Consider the following 21,640-nt stretch of genomic DNA (forward strand, 5'->3'; position numbering starts at 1 on the left):
AGATGCACAGGCTAATTTGCAGGTATTGCAGGATGTCTCCCCAGGTTATGAGATTGATGTTACTGTTGATAATGTGATGTCTTGTGCTACTGTGGGAAATGTGGTACCAGGTATAATCAGTGACCTGGTGGGTCCTGGGTGCACTGCAGAACTGTCAGATAGGGAGAGAGTGTCCCTTACTGCAGCTTCCCCCATAGACCCCCCTTCTTCTTGTCAGGACACAGTCACACAGCAGGAGGTCCCTGCACACCCTGAGGGCTCAATAGAAAGTGGATCTTTCAAAACTGAATTGATAACGAGTCTCAGGGCTGCAGCAGCAGCTGAGGAGTCAGATGGCTCCCAGGGTACTCCCAGGCTGTACTGGGAGAATGGTTGTTTGCATAGAGAGTATGGAGTCCACAACACTCCACCAGGGCAAGTTACGGAACGTCACCTGGTCATAACACAAAGGTATAGGGAGGGTCTGCTTAAGGTAGCTCATGAAATTCCCCTCTCTGGACACCTTACGGTTAAAAAGACCGGGGCTCGCCTGCATAAGTTCCACTGGCCAGGTATGATGAAAGAGGTGGACCGGTACTGTCAGACCTGCCATACCTGTCAGATAGTGTGGAAGCCTGGGGATGTGGGCAAGGCCCCCCTCATTTCTTTCCCCTTGGTATCAGAACACTTTGAGCGGGTGGCTGTAGATATGGTAGGGCCCCTTGCAGTGCCCAGTAGCTCCAGAACAGAGTACATTTCAATAGGGGTAGATTACGCCACCCATTACCCAGAAGCTGTAGCCCTTTTATCCATTAGGGCCGACAAAGTGGTCGATGTCCTTGTCCCCATATTCTCCCGGGTATGGTTCCCCAGGGAGATATTGACGAACACAGGAACCCAGAAGCAATGTTCCCTCTAATTTTACGAAGGCTGTGTGCGGCAAAATATATTGGCTGTGCAACTTTGGAAGGAATTGTACATTTTTGTGCGTCACGTAACGTATACAGGCCTAGGTTTCGAATTCTGTTGAGTTAATAAAGCAATTTGAATGTTTACAGACTTCACACACCACACATATAGGCTATAGCAGTGATTTTCAACCTTATTAAACTCGTGGCACACTAAACAAGATTTTAACCTTTGTGCGCTCAGTTGTAATGTCAGTGCGCGGGCTTGGCGAGTTGTGTGCGCGCGCACATGCGCACAGCTTAGAGGGAACACTGCCCAGAAGGGGTCCCCTCCAATCACGGAGAGATTCTGTGACCAAACCACAGCCATGGAGGCTGCAAGCCTGCAAATGCCAGGTGAGCCGCCTCCCACTGCGGCTGCCCCGTACCTGGGAAGTGTGAAAGATACACATGGGTATAGTGAGAGGGTTGCTTCAGTAATAGAGCCAGTGGCAAGTGCTGTGTGTAACCAGAAGGGTCTGAGGGCCCAAGGAGCACAGATAAACTCAGCTCCATTAACCTCTGAAAGGCTGGAATTGGATGTTTCCAACACAGGGGACAATGACCTGTTGGTTTCCCCCCCTGCAGAAACCTGCCCCCCTTCACAATTCACACACACAAAGGCTTTGAGGGAGTGTACCTCCCCCCCAGTGAAAGGGAGGGGGGGTCAATCAGCTCAGGCAAGAGAGCAGGACAAGAGATTCTTGGAAGGTGACAGGATTACCTGTCCCACTGTATGTAGTGCTGAGGTAAACACAGGAAAGGCCCTAGCCCATATGATTTGTATCATATTTATTGTTGTTAACCTCATGTCATGTAAAGGTACATTACAACACCTGATAGCATTGTCCCACAGTCCTCTTAAGGCTGCCCCAGCCAAGCAGAGGCTCTGGAATGCCTATACCTCAGGGGAATGCCCGTGTGGGGTGTGGCAGAAGAGGTTGGTTCTGACCCCAGGATGGCAAACGGAACTGCCGGCTGCAGGTGAGAATCTATGCCCAGGAGTCCAACGCACAGCTGGGGTGGGCTGTGTCCTTGCCAGCAAGGATGGCACAAGGGGACACAGCTTCCACTGTATCAGTGTGCCCACAGATGGCTTGGGCAGGTACACCTGTTTGCCCGCAGCGTGCTGTCTCCTGGAAGAGGAGCAAGAATCCGGTAGTTCGGAGACCCCGCCCATAGCGCTGGTCCTAACCTGGAAACTGCAGCAGTCTGTTGGGCAGGGCACTGACAAGGGTCAGGGCTCAGCATGGGATACTGTGGCTGGTTTGGCCACTGCTCCCATGCTGATCTTTAAAGGGGGAGGTGTCATGATTGGATGCCATCTTGTCATGAGCGATCGCCATTTTTACGCCAGAAGGAGCGTAATTGTACGACGCCATTCTGCCCTAATTGTAAATGTAATGGAGAAAGTGACCTGCCTTTGCCCTGGATGGTTGGGAGGACTGGGGGGTGAAGCAGGAAGGCAGATGGGATCTCCTTCCTTTGAAGTCCATGCTCTGTTTACAATACTGTTTCTGATATGGTGTGCAATCTACTCATCCTGTATTTTTATGTGGGTAAAAAGGTTATTCCAACAACCCTTGCTCATCTGTTTGAACATCAACAGGAAAGCAGAGGTTATCTATTTCCCCCCTGCATCTATAAAACCTGTATTGAAGTCCAGGGTCTCTGGCAAATGTCTTCCCAGACCAGAAGAGATGTCAGAAAAGCAATTCCCTTATAACTCTAGAATGACACCTTATTTGAGATAAGAATTAGGAGGCCCAGGGGGGTGATTGAATGGCTACATTGCTCATCTTCAAAAGGGAAGTCAATTAGCCAGCCCCTGGTTATATCCTAGGGAAACCCCTGGACAGGGAAATTCCTGAGGTGGGGGCTGTGATTGTGTGTGTTTTGCAAATCTTAAAAGTGTGTGTCTCACAAGACATGTTTGTTCATTTTCCTTGGGATGATACGGGTCCGATACCTGTCTCTGAAATGATCCAATATCCGGAGAGATTTCCACTCCAAATCCCGCTTCATGCTGTGTGTCCTTGAAGTGGTTTGTTTCTTTATTCCCATTTTGTTTTATTTTGAAACTGTTTTTACGTTTGACTTACCTATTAATCATATATCTTGTAACTTATGTTTTCTGTAATATACTGTAAGCCTTGTAGTGTTTTCACTTAATTAAAAAGTTATAATTAGTTCTGGTATCTGCTGTTTTCCAGCCCAAGCCTCTGACGAATTTGCCAGGGCGCTACCCTGTAACTCATAATTTGGTGTGTCGGCAGAATCAAAGCTGTCGCGGACTAAGTCCAAAAGTTTACTTTGATTGGTGGCAAGCGGAATCGTGGTGAAATACGCACACGCTTGGGATACTCAGTAGAAGTGTCACGTGGCCGCGATTCTCAGATTGTCGTATCTGGGGAATCGCCGACTAGGGTCGTGACAATGCTAACCATTGCACCTACCGTGCTGCCCATAATTCAGTTGTTTGTACTGCTGAGTGACGTATAAGTATAGTTTGTATCTCGATGCTGAATTTTAATCCAATATAAATATATAATATGTTTACAGAATTTGTTGTTATTCAATGTCTTTTATGATGTTCTCATGCAAATACGTTTGGGACTATTTGATCCCTTAAAGGTGCCCCTGAATTTATCTACTTCTATCTATATTTTGTACCATTGTTGATCCCTACCAGGAAAAGGATGGTTACAGGGTCAGCAGCCATTGCAATCTCTATAATCAAGTAATCAGGTAATTTTTTGAATTATAATAATTACATACGAGAGTAAATCAAAATAAAGTGCATAAGTGCATGTGCATAAAGTGCTTAAAACATCTAAACGTGAATGAATAAAAATCTAACTCTAAATACCTTTGAACTGGCATGATGTGTTAGGAGCCTCCCGCTCAGTATCCATGCTGCCAGGACACTCAATTGCTTCTGGGTCACGTGATTCAGCTCTCCCTAGGTCTAGGTGGCTTATTATATATTGATTTATACATATTCACATATACAGTACAGGCATTGCCGGTGCGAGGCACCGGAGCGCCCCAGGCGGGGGGGACGCTCCAGTGCTCACCCCCCCCCCGGCCGCTGTACAGGTGTGTGGGGGGGTGCTGGTGATTGCGGCGGCAGGCTGCCGCGATGCTGGGGGGGATGCTGTGATGCTCACCCGCCCCCGGCCGCTGTACAGGGGGGTGCCGGTGATTGCGCCGCCAGCCCGCCGCGGCGTCCGGGGCTGGGGGGGTGATACCCGGTGTGATGCGGCGGCAGGCCGCCGCGCCATTTCCCAGGGCTGGGGGGGGGGTGGCGGGGGTTATAGGAGGCCACTGGTGACACTCACCTTGCTGATGCCACTCACCCCTGCACGGGTCAGGACCCGTGCAGCGGTTCCTTCTTCTGCAGCTCAGTTGGTGGGGAGACCCATCCCTAGTCCCTGCTGCAGCCGCTGACTGCCTAGCGCTGCTGCCACGGAGGCACTGTTCCCCACTGACACCAATGGTGAGGAGCGGGCGGCATCTTCTGGGACCAGTGTCTCACCACCAGCGGTAGCAGCGCTAGGCAGCCATCGCCAGCAGCAGGGACCAGGGACGGTTTTAAGAATGGTGCTGGGAAAATAGAGAAAGCTATTCCCAGCACCTGTCACAATTATATTTGATTTAATTGTTGGGCTGAAGAGGCGCCCTGCAGTGGCCGGCGCCCTAGGCAGCTGCCTAAAGCTGCCTAGTGGTAGCACCGGCCCTGAGTACAGGTTGAGTGGTCCCAAACATTTTGCATAAGGAATTATTCCAGATTTCAGATTTTTTTTTACCTACTCACCTGATCCTCTGGTTGTCCACCTGACTTCCAAGGTATCCCCTGGCATCCATGGTGGCCATCAGATTTATCTTACCACGCACATGTGCAATGCAGCCTTGGAACCGGAGATGCCGCTGAAGACGTATCCAATGGCCGCCGCGGAAGCAAAGGGGACACTGTGGACGTTGTGGTACCGTCAAGTGGATGTAAAAAATAAAATTTGAAATCTGGAATAATCCCTTATCAAAAATGATTGCGGTCCCGAGCATTTCGGATAAGGGATACTCAACCCGTAAAATAGTTTTGGCAACTTGATATTTTGTTTACACATTCTGTGAATGAAATAAAGCCAAAATGTCATTTAAAATTTTTTTTGGCTTTGTAGAATTACCCATGGTAAATTATACAGTTCAAGTGAGGTAATAGTAGAAAGGTAAAATAGTCCTTAGTATTTAAAATAAAAAAAGATAAATATTTAAAACAACACCAGAAACACAATTAATAAACATAGTTTGCATTGTGTGATCTTGTTAGAAAGTATTTTTTAAAGCTCAAAGTGGATGTATATTTTTTAAATCTTAAAAAATGATGGGGCGAACTTATGTAGACATTACCACAAGCCCTTAGCAAGCAGCGCCACAACTCATATTTTCTTCTCTTTTGTAAAACAAGACCAATAAAAGGAAACAGCAAAGTGATAAAGGATTTAGGTTTCAATACACTGTAGAAATGTACGTATATAAAGGTCTTTGTTTTTAATTTGTCATATGTGTATGTATGTGTTCAAATGGCGTGATACTAAAGAACAGTCATACAATGGCCAATTTATCTGCCTCTAGAATGGATTGCATTCCTCATGATTTGGGTTATGATCTCTGGCCAGTAAATTGGGGCTGGGAATCAATGAGGAGTGATTCAGTTCCGTATTCCTTTCTTCTGAAAGACCAGAAAAGATATTTGGTGTTAAAAATGTCACTTTGCAAAAAATGAAAATGAGCTTTGTCCTGTATGTTAAGCCCATGCCAGAGAGTAATATGAATCTAACAATGTGTTTAGAATCTTGGGTGCTTGTCATTTTTAAACTGTATTATATACAGTATGACTAAATATATTTTCTGCAATGTGATTATCAGTTCAATTTCCTAAAAGTAAAAAAAAGGTTTAAATTAAATAGCCTCAATATTTTTTTCTTTTACGTGTATCTAGTTTTTATTTTGTAAGAATTTTAGGGATTTGCAGAATTAAGAACTAGTTGTAATATTTAAAAAAAAAAAATCTTTTTTTTATTAGTGTTTTATAGAAACAAAGTATTTCTTATTTAATAAAGGTAATGAGGTGCAAAACTTTCCATCCTCTTTCTCTCCTCCAACCCTGCTCCACCTGCTCACCATCCTCTGTCACAGACCCATCTTAAATATATATATATATATGTCTAGTGTCTGTGTGTAACCGAAACACTGCCATCTGCTGGCAGCGAGTAAAGCTACATCTTTTTCTCTTTCACACATACAGAAACACAGAGGCAATCACAAGGTAGCAGACTAGCTTTCAAAGCTTTTGCTTTGAGCGGGCTCACTGAATTAGTCTTGATAAACATGCATGATGAGCATGATTATTCAGGAGCGTAATACAGACAGGTGAAAAAAACACTAGTTATATATACCATATATACTCGAGTATAAGCCGACCCGAATATAAACCGAGGCAGCTACCATAATTTTACCAAAAAAAAAAACTGGGAAAACTTATTGACTGGTAAGTGGGACTCTCACACCAGTAAAAGACGAGGGGAGCTTTTTCAGCATAAAAAATGTGCTGAAAAAGTAGGCAGTACAGATGGCGCAATGGTTAGCATTATTGCCTAACAATAGTGAGGTTATGGGTTTGATTCCCAACTATGCAGAGTTTGTATATTCTCCCCGTACTTGCGTGGTTTTCCTCCGGGTACTCCGGTTTTCTCCCACAATACAAAAATATACTGGTAGGTTAATTGTCTCCCAAAAAAGTAACCCCAGAATGTCTGGATGTGAGTGTACATGTGGTAGGGAATATAGATTGTAAGCTCCACTGGGGCAGGGACTGATGTGAATGTTAAAATATTCTCTGTAAAGCACTACAGTATATAAGAAACTGGTAATAAATAAATAATACTCAAGTATATACGGTAATCGAGAAATGTCATTTGGATAAAACCTTTATTGATTTTTTTTACAGTATAGGACTTATAAAGTATTAACATATAAAGTTCAAACTATCCTGGTTGCCCTTTATATGCATTCACTTGGTTCTTTAACCTCAGAAGCATCTGCTTCGTATGATATTATTAAATGACTAATTTATCTCATAATAAGCAATTAATGAGCTCTGATAATATTATAATGGTAATGCGCTCTGATTATATTATAATACCATGCAAATGCAGTTTTATGTTACATGCTGTTATCCATATGGTATTTTAAGAGCAGAACAAATGTAACTAACTTCTGTTTTACTGTATTTGTATTACTTAAACACGTTATACTATGTAAAAGTATACAAACAGCATAAGAGATGACCAAGTGTTTGATATATCACTACCAAAGAAAAAAACAGAGGTTTATTATGGTCAATGTCCAAATAACCATGAAATTCCATAGTAATCTGGTCGTTTAGCCTAAGTAACTTTCAGGGGATGAAAGGAGTGTCTGTGCTACAAATGATTCAAGAATTCCATAGATAATCAACTGGAACCATTGTACACATTTATTAGAACATGGCTTAACATTTATGGCTGTCTAACTAAATAAAACAAACAGAGAGATGGTTCAGCCATGAGATTACAACTTTTATTTCCCAGGGACAGCAGCTAGGCAAAAGAAACATATTCTATTTATTTATTTGTTCATTAATTAATTAATCAATCAAAAGTTACTTATAGCACAACTCTTGTGCTTTAAAATTGTGGAAAAAAAATGTATAAGATGAGACCGGATAATAAGACAAACAAAGAGGGCCCTGCTTTTAAGCTTACAATGTATAGTTAAAAAATCTAAATCAAACATTTTTATTGTTGCCACTGATTTGTACCTAAACTGCCCAAGTTATTTTACATATCCACTTTATATATATATATATATATATATATATATATATATATATATATATACATATATACATATATTTGGGAAAAAGGGTGAGATGGGCGCCTCCTAGTGCACTATATAATTGTCAAATAGATCCCTCCACCATACAGGGGAAGACCCCAGCACCCCAACAAATCAAGGAGTACCATTTATAGTGGTATCCCACCACTGTATAATGAGAGTGTCAAGTTTAGAATTTACAAGAAGTGTTCGTGACATTGTGGGATTCTAAACTTGACACACTCATTATACAGTGGTGGGATACCACTATAAATGGTACTCCTTGATTTGTCAGAAAGAGTGAACTAGAATAAGGCCCATGGAGAGAGCCAGCGGTGATGTGCCTCAAGAAGCTTTATTTACAGGGACTGCTGTGATTGGCAGCAGCTAGATCTGCTGTCCAATCACAGCAGCCCCTGTCAACGAAGCACTTCTATGAGTGCCACATTTACCGTTTATTTTAATGGGCATTTTTAGCCTACGACTTAGCCCCTCCCCTGGCACTTATTTATTTACAGTTTCTTATATAGCGCACACATATTCCGCAGCGCTTTACAGCGAATATTTAAACATGCACATCAGTCCCTGCCCCAGTGGAGCTTACAACATGTACACAAATGCACAGACATTCTAGGGTTAATTTGTTGGGAGCCAATTAGCCTACCAGTATATTTTTGGATTGTGGGAGGAAACCGGAGTACCCAGAGGAAACCCACGCAAGTACGGGGAGAATAAACAAACTCCACACAGTTAGGGCCATGGTGGGAATCAAACCCATGACCTCAGTGCTGTGAGGCAGTAATGCTAACCATTACACCATTCATACTGCTCCACACCATCCGTACTGCAACACTTCATCACCTTATCGCCTTACACACTTGTTTGGAAGGCACGCTTATTTCCCTTTATACATAACTCCCAAAGTAGTGTTACTTAAAAACACAATGCTCAAAATAGTAGTGGGCGCACATTACAATAGCTCCCATTACACATACAGTCCACAGTAGTAAAGCTCCTTATGCACATACTGTAATACCCACAGTAGTAGTGACGTAAGGTGGGAAGAGAACAAAAGAGTAATAGGAAAGGGGAGGCATGAGAAGGGGAAATGGGAGAGGCAGTTAGTTGTGAGGGAAGCAATGGTAAAGTGGATGTTGTTGGAAAATGATGAAATATGGATAGAGTATAGAGAAATGATAGATGGGGTACAAGGAAAAAAGATAGGAGGGAACAAGGGGATGGGGAGCCAGGTGCTGGGCAGAGAAAGGGTAGGAAAGCCAGATGCTGAGCAGAGAGAACTGTACAGATGCTGAGCAGAGAGAGGGTGGGACAGCCATATGCTGGAGAGGGAGAGGGGCAGCCATATTCTGGCCAGAGAGAGGGGGAGGGGCATCTGATGGGCAGGGAGAGGAAGACAGATGCTGGGAACTGGGGGCAGATCTGCATATGCTGGGCAAAGAGGGGGACAGATGTGGTGAGAGAGGAGCAGTTGATGGGGACAGATTAGTGGGGGACAGATGCTGGGTAGAGAGAGGGTGGTGCAGATGAGGATAGAGGGGGCAGACGGTGGGGAGAAGGGGGCAGATGGTGGAGAGATGGGGGAGATATGCTGGGCAGAGAGGGATGGTGGGACCAAAGATGGACAAGGAGAGGGGGACAGATAATGGGCAGGGAGGGAGAGATATGCTGGGCAGAGAGGGGGAGAGATGCTGGACAAGTAAAGGGGGGGGGAGAGATGATGGTCAGAGAGAGGGTGAGAAATGATGGGCAGAGAGAGGTGGGACAAATGGTGGGCAGAGGGAGGGGGGATGGATGGTGGGCAGAGAGAGGGGAGACGAATAGTGGGCAGGTAGAGGGGGGCAGATACTGGGCAGGGAGAGGGGATATATGGTGGGCATGAGTTGGTACAGGACAGATGCTGGGCAGGGAGAAGAAGGAAGATACTGGGCAGGGAGAGGGGGACAGATAGTGGGCAGGAGGGGGACAGGGCAGGCGCTGCGCAAGGAGAGGAAGGCAGATACTGGGCAGGCAGGGGGTGAGACAGATGATGAGCAGGAGAGGGGGCAGATACTGGGCAGGGAGAGGGGGACAGATGGTGGGCAGGAGAGGGGACAGGGCAGATACTGGGCAGGGAGAGGAAGGCAGATACTGGGCAGGGAGGGAGTGGGACAGATGATGGGCAGGGAGAGGGGACAGATGATAGGCAGAGAGAGTGGGAGATATGGTGAACAGGTGGGGGGACTGGACAGGTACTGGGCAGGGAGAGGGGGCAGATGGTGGGCAGGAGAGGGGACAGGGCAGATACTGGGCAGGGAGAGGAAGGCAGATACTGGGCAGGGAGGGAGTGGGACAGATGATGGGCAGGGAGAGGGGACAGATGATAGGCAGGGAGAGTGGGAGATATGGTGAACAGGTGGGGGGACTGGACAGGTACTGGGCAGGGAGAGGGGGCAGATACAGGGCAGGGGGGGGCGGGACAGATGATGGGCATGGAGCGGGGGCAGATACTGGGCAGGGAGGGGGTTGGACAGATGATGGGCAGAGAGAGAAAGAAAGAGGGAGAATCTGCAGGGAGAGGCAGGAGCTACAGAGAACGCAGAGTGTATATTACTCACTGAGGAAGCCATGGCATGCTGTGAGATCTATTCCTCTGTGTTTCAGGGATCAAAGGAGCATGTTGTGATACACTCCTCCAATCGCGTGCTCCTTTAATCAGCATGTGCCGAGCTCCTCCAATCATAGCTCGGCACATGCTGTCCTGTCCTGACCCCTGATGCTGAGATGAGGGAGCACCACAGTGAGGGAAGTGCAGGCACTTCCCCTGCTGCTGCTTTCTACATCAGAATCCATCTCTCCTCTCTACTGCCAGGACTGCTGTCTGTCATACACTGACAGCGGCAGCCGGCCGCTGGCAGCAGCACACAGTGGCAGAGTCGCAGAGCAGGGAGAGTGCCTACATAGTCTGGTGCCTCCCTGCTTTTCAGGCTCTGCTGAGCAGGTAGTGCCAGCCCTGTCCATGATATATATAGGTTAAGACTGTATTTTATGTTTGATGGCCCTATTGCTTATGATAGCAAAAAATAAATAAAACAGAATAAAATACATATATAACACTCAGCATAATGTGCTACAATGCGTGCTAAAACTGAAATAGCAGACATAATACTTTATGTATTTAACTTTACATGATTATTATACTAAAGATAAAATCTGCATGCTTCAGGCTATAGGTAATTCTGTTGAAGCTGTTAGGAGCTAGAATGTACAATTCATGGTTTGACAGTTTCTGCCTACAGTACATGTGTTTAATCTAAAGAAAAGAAGAAGCCTGCAGTGTCTTGAAGACTAGAGTCTGCATGAGAGGAGTGACTCATCCAGATTGTGCTATTTCAAGGATTAACTGGAACTCACTGGGAGAGTCAGTTAAAGCAGCAATCCCATAATTCACTGCAATTGGCTATAAGTAATATGTTGGTAATTATAATTTTGCCTTTGGTTTATTTCTTTGGGCTGCTATAAAGTATTTATACTTTTTAGATTTCACATAGTATTATTGGCTTAATAGAAATGTGTACTCAGTGCTGATGATCACGCGACTGAGTGATTATTGTTATATTGGGCATTCGCTGCGATCAGACAGAACAAGATACCTTTGAAATGCGGCTCAGAGAGAGAATGTAAACACATAGGGCCTTATTCTGGTTGATGCGTAAATTTCCGAATTCTTTCGGATGGCGTTTTTTAGCCGTCTGCGCATGCGTGGGTAACGCAATGCGCATGTGCCACGCAAGGTCTCCGTACTCGTTCTCACTAATACCGTACAGAAAAGTGCACCGCATTCACTCGGGAAATATGGGCGTAATATGGGCGTCATTCGGAACTACACAGGGGCGTAGTTTCAAAGTGGGCTAAACTGGGCGTAAACATGGGCGTACACGAGGGAGTGCACTAATTCTGGTAGGCGTGCATTCGGACAGCACACCGACTGCACACGAACAAAAAGGCGGTCTTCATAAGCAAGTATTGCTTTGCGGACACCACTCGGTCATGCGCTAGGCATTCGGAACGCCCAATCAGTACGGGCGCACCTGAACCAATGTCAGCTGAACACAATACAATCCACTCCTTTACTCATTACTCATTAATTACACTGTTTTCATTGCTTCAATTGGAACCATTAAATGGACCATTAAAAAACACACAAATATATGCTGCATTTGTTACACACATTTACACTGCAAGCAATGGACAGAACTTGCTATCACTAATATAAATATACATGTCACTTTTACATTCACCAATAACATCGGTGCGTACGGGCAGGTTCCCATCCGTTCAGACGCGGTAAGACCGTGCAAACGCTGTAAGACCATGCAGAATATGTGTTTGTCCACCGCACACGCAAGGTTTGGATGTCGTCCGTAAACACGCCCTGGTCTTCTATGTATGCGGAGGTCCGGTGGGCGTTTCTTCAGACGATGTCCGCACAGCGTGGCGTGCGGACCGCTCCGAAAGAATTCGGAAATTTACGCACCAACCAGAATAACCTCCATAGTGATTGACAGGAAAGGTCTGTTTGGCGGAGGCAATGGGGTGGAGCAGCAAAAACGCGTCACAGCCATTTTCGGGGCATATATCAGCCTAGAGGGGCATATATCAGCCTGTATGCAGAGAAACATAGCACCGAAGTTTCTACTACCGGTTTGTATGACCATAGACTCACTTGGGGAGTCAAAGTTCCTCGTTATTGCTTCAATGCTGTATATGTGTACGTAGCTGCTGGAAACTTAGGCATCTATATCTGGGTGGTAGCTTTACTTACGATGATTAGTACTGTAAGTCCATAGGCTGAAAAACTGCAGTTGTGTAGCCATGTGCATACAAATATGAATTACAGTAGTTCCTATTTGCACCATTGCAACCACAGACACATGCCTCAGTGAGCAGAGACACTTTGGAAAGCTTCACTGAGCTCTGTTTTCAATGTTATGACATACTCCCTCTTTAAATAGTAGTGGGGTGAAACCATTGTGATACGATTTGCCAAGAATCAAGTCATCAACCATTTGGACTTTTCACTGGGAAAATGAGCAGTATCTAAAAGGTTGGTCTATGCTCCTACTGTAAATCAGGTTGTTTATTTTCTGTCCACCCTCTTATGCACAGAAAATGTAACATGCCCATCCTGATTTACAATTATATATATATACATATGTGTGTGCAAATCTGTTTGCGGGGACAGGAGGCTGTTGGGAAAGGGATCTATCTTGTAAGAATATAGCTGCCCTGTATGTGCGTGCAGCTTATAAGAGAATGCACTATTTAACCTGCACTATTTAGCCTGAGCGATTTCGGGTCTCCAAGATCCGAGCCCCCCGAACTTCCTGATCTGAGGCTGGATCCGAGTCCTGCTTGGTTATCCTGCCAAAATGTCATCATCCCGCTGTTGGATTCTTGCTGGGATTTGGATCCTATAAAAGACCCCACCGATTGGTGCCATTTTCAGTCCAGCATTGGAGAGGGTAGTGGACGAACCTCTGGCTGTCTGTCTGCAGGTGGCATGGGGCGGATGCTGAGTGCTATCTTGGAGTGCTGCTGTATTAGGGGTGCTGTCCTGGGGTTGGTTCAACATGGTTCAAGGTCGACATGGGTCTAGGTCGACATGGGTTTAGGTCGACAGGTCAATAGGTCGACACAAGCAATAGGTCGACAGTCAAAAGTTCAACATGGGGTTTTTCACTGTTTTTTTTTACCCAAATGTCGACATAGTCGACATGGACACAGTTTCCAATGATCCGCATCCCCTCGCATTGCTCGCTTCACTTGCTATGCTTTGGGCACGGTGCCTCGCTGCGCTCGGCACACTATTTTATTCTCCCACCACACCCTAGTGGATGGTAGGGCATGAAATACCGCCTGTTGGCACATGTCAACTAATAAAAACAGTGAAAAAAAAAACCATGTCGACCCTTTGACTGTCGACCTAGACCCTGTCGACCTAATGCTTGTGTCGACCTAATGACCTGTGTACCTAAACCCATGTCGACCTAGAACCATTTCGACCTAATGGTGTCGACCCAACACTTGTCGACCAACTTGCTGTAGACCCAATGACCATGTCACCTGTCCTGTGCTATACAGGGTGCTGCTGTCCTTCTGTGCCGGCCTGTGCTGTGTGTGTAAAGGGGGTGTAGTGCTGTGCTGTACATGGTGCTATTGTCCCCCTGTACTGTCCTGTGCTGTAAAGTGGTGCTACCCTGTGTGCTGTAAAAATAAGGGGGCACTGCCCTGTGTACTGTAAAAATAAACAGTTGCTGTCCTGTGTGCTGTAAAAATAATAATACAGGGTTCCTGTTCTGTGTGCTGCTGCTGTAAAGGAGCACTGCCATGGGTGCTGTAAAATTAAAGGGGCACTGAAAATAATGGGGTGCTGTCCTGTGTGCTATAAAAATAAAGGGGTGCTGTCCTGTGTGCGCAGTATTAATAATTATACAGGTTTGCTGTCCTGTGTGTTGTTGCTGTAAAGGGGCGCTGCTCTGTGTGTTGTGAAAATAAAGGGATGCTGCCCTGTCCTGAAAAAATAAAGCAGCGCTGCCCTGTGCCATAAAGCATACCTCCCAACTGTCCTGCAAACCGCAGGAACGTCCCATTTTTTGTAGACGTTCCCGCGTCCCTCCTGCGGCCGGTAGTGTCCCTCTGCGGGGGGGAGTCCCCCCAATCTGACAGAATAGCACAGCGTCTATGCGAGACTGAAAATGGGGCGTGGCTTAATTAGAATAAACCACACCCTCCTTTACATACACCACGCCCCTTTTCACCGCACAAGTGTCCCTATTTTAACATTGGTAAAGTTAGAGATGTATTATAAAGAGGTGCTGTCCTGTGCTGTAACATAGGCCCTTATTCTGGTTGGTGCGGTAATGTCCGCGTGCGTTCGTGCCGCCGATGTTTTGTGTCTACGCATGTGCAGAGGCGTCTCTGCGCATGTGCGAACGGGATGCACGGCCAAATTCTGCATGAAAAGTGTACACTACGAACAGGGGGTGGAGAGGGGCGTGAAGGGCTGTTTGGGCTCATTACCATATGTTTACACCCCGCGTTTCATGGGCGTTCCCATGAAAACGCTGGGTGTACGTATGGTAATGCGGTCGTGACGCACGTGTAGGGGGCGGACATATGACATTGCCTGATGTCAGCTGCCCGCCCAGATCCCACCCAGATGCCTGCCCGTGCAGGAGGCAGTGACAGTGAGGGCTGAGGCAGCTTTAGCAGAGCAGGGAGGGATACAGCGCCTTTTCAGCATGGCGCCTCCCTGCTTTGCAGGAGCTGCTGAGTGGGTAGCGCCGGCCCTGTGTCCTGTTTAAACAACATAAAGAAAAGAGGTGCAAAATGGAATTATCCTTGGGCCCTCCTACCCACCTTTGTCTGCCCTATCAGTCCAGGGATACTGCTGCCTGTCTGCTGTGCTGTGTCCTAACTAGTTGGGTGGTTGAAGACAGACTGGAGTACAATCAGGAGAATTGTGGGATACTGTCACGAACCTGGGTATTATATCTTATTCAGTTTGTGATACTGTCCTGTTTATTTCAGTTTTGCCTTGCTCTGCTCCATGCTGCCAATCAGTCCTGTGTAGCTCTGAGCATTGCTGACTGATCACAGCACCTGTGTGAGTTCAACTTGCAGCAAAAGATCTCCAGTAACCGTTTGGTGCCCTGTTCCTGGTTTTCCATCTTGTTAGTTCTGCCTGAGGTCTTCTGTATCCATGCAATGTATTATGGATTACCCTCCTTTCTGACAGCCAATCCTTGTAACACAGGAGGGTTAAATATCTTGCATTCAAGACCAGTGATTGCTTTCAGCAAAGTTGTATCTATACGCCTGCTTCTAGTCTCCAGGCTTTCTAGTTACCTGGTTCCTGTGTGCTGTCAGCGTATCATCTGCCCCTGCTCTACCTGTTCCTAGCCAGCCCCCAACTGTATATGGGATCCTGCTCCTGTCTGACTACCAGACACTCCCAGCCACTTACCGTACGCCATACATCTCCCAGTCACTCACTAGACACTGCCTGGCCGCTCATGTATTCGCTAACCTGCTGTAGTCACCATTTGTGGATTATCATTCTGGATTCCGTCTGCTGTTGGCGAGTCACCTACAACCGGCACCAGCCACTATCAGTGTTTCATCTGCTGTTCTATTACAGTCGCAGCTGCTCAGCTGCCATCTGGACTCGGACATTCACACTCAGCTGCTTACTCTCTGAAGCTCCTAGCTTCCTGCTACTGTACCTTCCTGTCACAGTGTGCCTGTTATTTAATTACCCTGCAAAGTTGGCAGTTATTACTTTTGCTTTGTCACTTTGTATTTACTGCAAAGTTGGCTATATCCTAAGTTCCTCAAAGGTAATTTCTGGTATCCCCAGATTCTGTTCCTTTGTTATTATTGTTATATTATTCCAGCATTTCTCAGGTTCACCTATCAGCATATTTCTACAGGACCATTCACTATCCTCCACTGCTCACCACGGTCATAACTGGGTCAGCAAAACCCCTCTGGCGTGACAATAACCTTGTCAACTGAAGATGCAGTAAGTAGTGGTGGAGCAAGACGTGTGTGCCATAGAAATACACAGGGTTGCTGTCCGGTGTGTTCCCCTTTCCCCAATCATCTTTTTCAAAAAATATTATTTTTTTAAAAAAATAATCTACCGCTTCTCAGAATGTGAAAATTCATAAAAAATGGAGGTTGTATGATTCGGAGAGCTTGGCCAGTTTTTTCCATTTCACCTGTTGCTGAAATGATGGGGTTATTAACCTTTTTTCTATGCATTATGTGCCCTTTGAGGCCTAGTATGTAAAACTTTCCTCCTGTCTGTCACTACAGTGACACTCCTAAATGGGCCACGTGTTTGTGCCGCCCACTCATTCAGCAACCTTGGTGCAACCTGTTCAGAATAGACTGGCAATGATTGCAAATGAATGTTATTGAAGTTAATAATACTGTAGGGAAAAAAAAATCTAATTTCTGTGATTTTACCTGTTTTTTTATAAATACACATCCAAAACCAAAACCTGAAAAGGTGGTTTTGGCAAAATCAACCCAGATCCAAAACCAAAACACAAAACACGAAAAGAGGCTGGTGCACATCTCTAGGAAAAATCAGTCTAAATTTGCTTCCCTTACAACACAATATGGTTTGACTGACTGATTTCACCGCTTAGAAAATAACCCTAGACAATAACCCACTTCTATGTTGGGTACACACTTGCCTACATCTGCTGTTGATAGAATTATATTACCGTTTAGACAGTACTCTTCCAATCTTTGGTGGACCAGCTGCCACATACAAACATAGATTGGGATAAGACATGGACAAACCAATTGCAGGTGTTATCACACTTCTATATTGGTCTGGTCATTGGTGATTTGGTCTCCAGATCATATCTTTAAAGCTGATGAGGGAAGCAATGTGGGCTGTTGTTTAGAAAAAAAACCTTTTCATTATTATAAAAAGCATGTAAGCACAGACGGAACTACCATTGGTGCAGCAGGTGCAGTGCATCGGGATCCCTGAGGACTATGAGGCCCACTGCTGTCCCTGACACCTCTTCCTATCACCTAGTGTTTTCCTGTCACACTCTGGGCCAGATGCACTAAGCTTCAAAAGTGATAAAATGGAGAGTGATAAACAACCAACCAATCAGCTCCAGCCTGACATTTTTTAAACACTGGGACATAGCAGGTAGGAGCTGATTGGCTGGCTGTTTATCACTCTCCATTTTATCACTTTTGAAGCTTAGTGCATCTGGCCCTCTGCCTCCCCCTGCCTCTACCTGTCACCCTCTGCCTCTCTCTGTCACCCACTGCTGTTTTGCATATTGTGAACTTGGGTTGGGGTGGAGGAGGGGGGCCCAAATTATATATTTACACATGGGCTCACTACCCACAAGTTCCATCACTGCCTGAAAGTAAATGATGATATATACTGGACATATTACTTTAAATACATTGATCTACATATTTCTAATATTTAAAATTGCAAGTTTGAGATTGTTTGCATACTTATTTCTGGAATGCATACGCTAATGATACCGCACTAATACCTCTTATTCAAGTTATACATGCACTACTCCTACCCTTATATACACAGCGAAGACTGTTGTCTTACAATGAGTACAAAATCACATGACAATGCCACTCAATCAACGTCATCGAAAGGACACTGTAAAGCCCTTGTCTCAGCCCCAACACTCTAGCCCATGCTAATATGAAAAAGTCACATGTACTGTATTGCATTCTAGGGCGCATAGCTCATAAAGAAATAAACTAAATATGACAAATTAATGTGAAATATAAATATTTCTATGTTAGCTGAGCTAAAAACTCCCTTACGAGTATGTGTAAAAATAATTATAATGTAATCCATTGTATAGCACTTTTTTTAATGCAAATATTATTTGACAACAGCAAAGTTGTCTGAAATTATGGCTTCCCCACCCTATAGAAATGGGACATGTGAAAGGTCACAGTTTCTAAGCCACGTTCCAGGATTATTAATTAACTCTTTTTTTTTTTTGTGAACTCTTAAAACTTTATTGATTCATTAAGATTTAACAAAAAACAGGTAAATACATCTCCAGAGAATGTACTTTTTATGTACGTACTTAGAACTGTGGACTTCTCTGAGCAGTAAGAAGTTGAAAATTAATATAAATAACTGTTAAAAAAGGGCCAAAACTAAGATGTCTCTGCAGAAGTCTGTACCTGCCCCTTAATGTCTCTACTCCAGTCTGTGCCCCCCCCCCCCATGCCTTTATCACTGCATCAGCATGTGCCTCTCTCCCTATATCTTATTGTTACCGCGTTCCCTACCACCACTTACCTGAATCTTCTCCTTGCTCATTACCATGGCAGTGCGGCAGCAGGCTCCTCACATGCTGTTCTTTAGCGAGCATGACATCATAATGGGCCTTATTCTGGTCTGTGCGGCCAGAGCCGAATATGCAGCCAGGACCGTGCGTCCTAAACCCCGCCTTCCATACGGATCGCTCACTCCGTCCGAATGCGGTAAGCCGCTGACCGCACGAAGGACGAGTGGATTTCTCATGTATACACCTCCTCCATCTCAGGGAACCTCCCCCATCATTCGATGGTCGCATACCATCGAACGCAGGACCGAGTGGTCAGGCAGCTCCCGCGAGCTCAGACCACTCGGGCATTTCTCCGTGCAAAAGCAGGGATCTGGGCGGGCAGCTGACATCCGGCAATGTCATATGTCCGCCCCCTACACGTGCGTCACGGCCGCATTACCATACGTACACCCAGCGTTTTCATGGGAACGCCCATGAAATGCGGGGCGTATGCATATGTTAATGAGGCCAAACAGCCCTTCACGTCCCTCTCCACCCCCTGTTCGTAGTGTAAACAATTCATGCGGAATTTGGACGTATGTCCCTTTCGCACATGCGCAGATATGCCTCTGCACATGCTCAGACACAAAACATCGGTGGAACGAACGCACGCGGAGATATCTGCACCAACCAGAATAAGGGCCAATGTCACGTGTACAGTGCAGATAGGGGAAAACATTTTTTTTTTATTGTGCTGGGTAATCCCGGTGCCTCTATGCCTGATTAGACCAGCTAAAAATGCGTTTGGGACGCTCCGGCTGTATCGGCACACCCTCAAATCGAGCGCACATGTCTTGCACCACAAACTCTATCTATATTTTTTATTTTCATTGTATCATGTTACATAAGTTCCTGTAGTACTTGTTATATAGATGTGTTTTGTTGCCTAGGTAGCATCAAATTCCCAGTATTCTCTCTTTTTTTTTTTTATAACTAAACATATTTGAAACATAAAAAGGGGATTACATTATAGAGGCATGATCTGAAGGTCACAGAAAAATATTTTATGTAACAGCTTGCAAACAATTTACATTTGCAAAGCAGTATCCGCTTATCATTGCGAAGGATCTGTGTTTTGCTGACGCCACGGTACAGGCTTGCTTGCACAAAAATCATCTGCAGGGAGCAGTCGCCATAAGGAAACATCATTACAAACCTCTATTGGAATGGATTCAAATCAATATAAACAAATGTTTGAAGTTCATTTTTCAAAAACAGTGAATCACTTGAAACTGATAAGAGATTGGCTATATTAATAAAGCAATATCAAAAACATACCTTAAAACCTTCCATGAAGTACTTACACGAATAAAGATTAAGGGGGGGGTATTCAATCTGGGCTTCCGACTGTCTGAATATCCCGACACTCACAATCCCTGGCCGTATTTGCTCAGCTTGACTGTAAGTCGACAGCTGGAATTCAATGTTACAGCTGGTGAGTTTTGGAAAGTGGGCGTGATGGGGATAACGAGCACTGATTGACAAAAAACGGCTGTGAATTCGACAATCCACGGCCGTTTCCAACAAAACAGATCCAATTTGTTTTATAGTAGGATCTGTTTTGTCGTAATCTGTCTTCAATGCTGTCTAAAACAGCAGCACTGAATAGGCTGGTGGAAATAGCAGCTGGGATTGAATACCGCCCTAAGGCTTTTGAATGACCCAGCCAGTCCCCAGACGTGAACACTATTGAAAATATGATATAGAAATGTTCTGCAAGCATGCAAATCCTAAATCAAGAATAGAAGGCGTGTTTGGCAGCTGTGATTTCTGCCACATGAGGTGCCCAAACATTTCCACATGCCACATTCACTGTTTAATATTTTCATTTGTTACATTTCGTACTTGGGCATTCAAATGTTAACTCACATTTCTGTCTGTTGCAGATGTTAAGGCCGCCATACACTATGCGATTTGGCCCCGATTTCACCCGATCCAGATGGACCGGGCAGTGAAATCGGACCAAATCGCAGGTTTTGACACCCGGTCCGACCCGATGCGCGGTCCCGTGCGCATCGGGTCAGAGTCGGGACGTCGGACCGGCTGCACATAAGATAAATCTTATGTGCAGCCGTGGGGACTCTGAGGACGCCGGCGAGGGAGGGGGTGGCAGGGGGAGCCGGAGCAGGGAGCTGTCATGCTCCGTCCGGGTAAGGGGGGGGGGACACGCCGCTAGTAGTGCGGACGCTGCGGGGGGACACAGGCGGCAGTGACATAGAGCCGGGCGGGGGGAGCCGGGAGCTGTCAGCACTGGAAAAAAAAAAGCCCATACAATGAATGGGCAGCCTGTGATTGGCTGAGCCAATCACAGGCTGCCCATTCATTGTATGGGCTTTTTTTGGTACTTCTTTACTTTCACGGCGCCACTAGATAGGACAGATAGGACAGATAGGACAGATAGGACAGATAGGACAGATAGGATAGGATACGATTTGTATGCGATTTGACATAAGATATCGCATAAGATATAGGATAAGATTTACTATCCATTTCATTACCCCACTATCCACTAGGGCGTGGAGTGAGAATAGAATAGTGTGGCGAGCGCAGCGAGCCACCGAGCCCGAAGCGTGGCGAGCGCAGCGAGCCCCGCGAGGGGACACGGAATGTATTTTATGGAATTGCATGCAAATGGCATGCGATATTGGGGACTTGCTTTCAAACAACATCCGTGTCCCCTCGCGGGGCTCGCTGCGCTCGCCACGCTTCGGGCTCGGTGGCTCGCTGCGCTCGCCACACTATTCTATTCTCACTCCACGCCCTAGTGGATAGTGGGGTAATGAAATGGATAGTAAATCTTATCCTATATCTTATGCGATATCTTATGTCAAATCGCATACAAATCGTATCCTATCTAGTATCCTATCTGTCCTATCCTATATCTTATGC

Source organism: Crinia signifera, chromosome 5, assembly GCF_055691185.1.
Source record: "Crinia signifera chromosome 5, ASM5569118v1, whole genome shotgun sequence".
Lineage (NCBI taxonomy): Eukaryota > Metazoa > Chordata > Amphibia > Anura > Myobatrachidae > Crinia > Crinia signifera.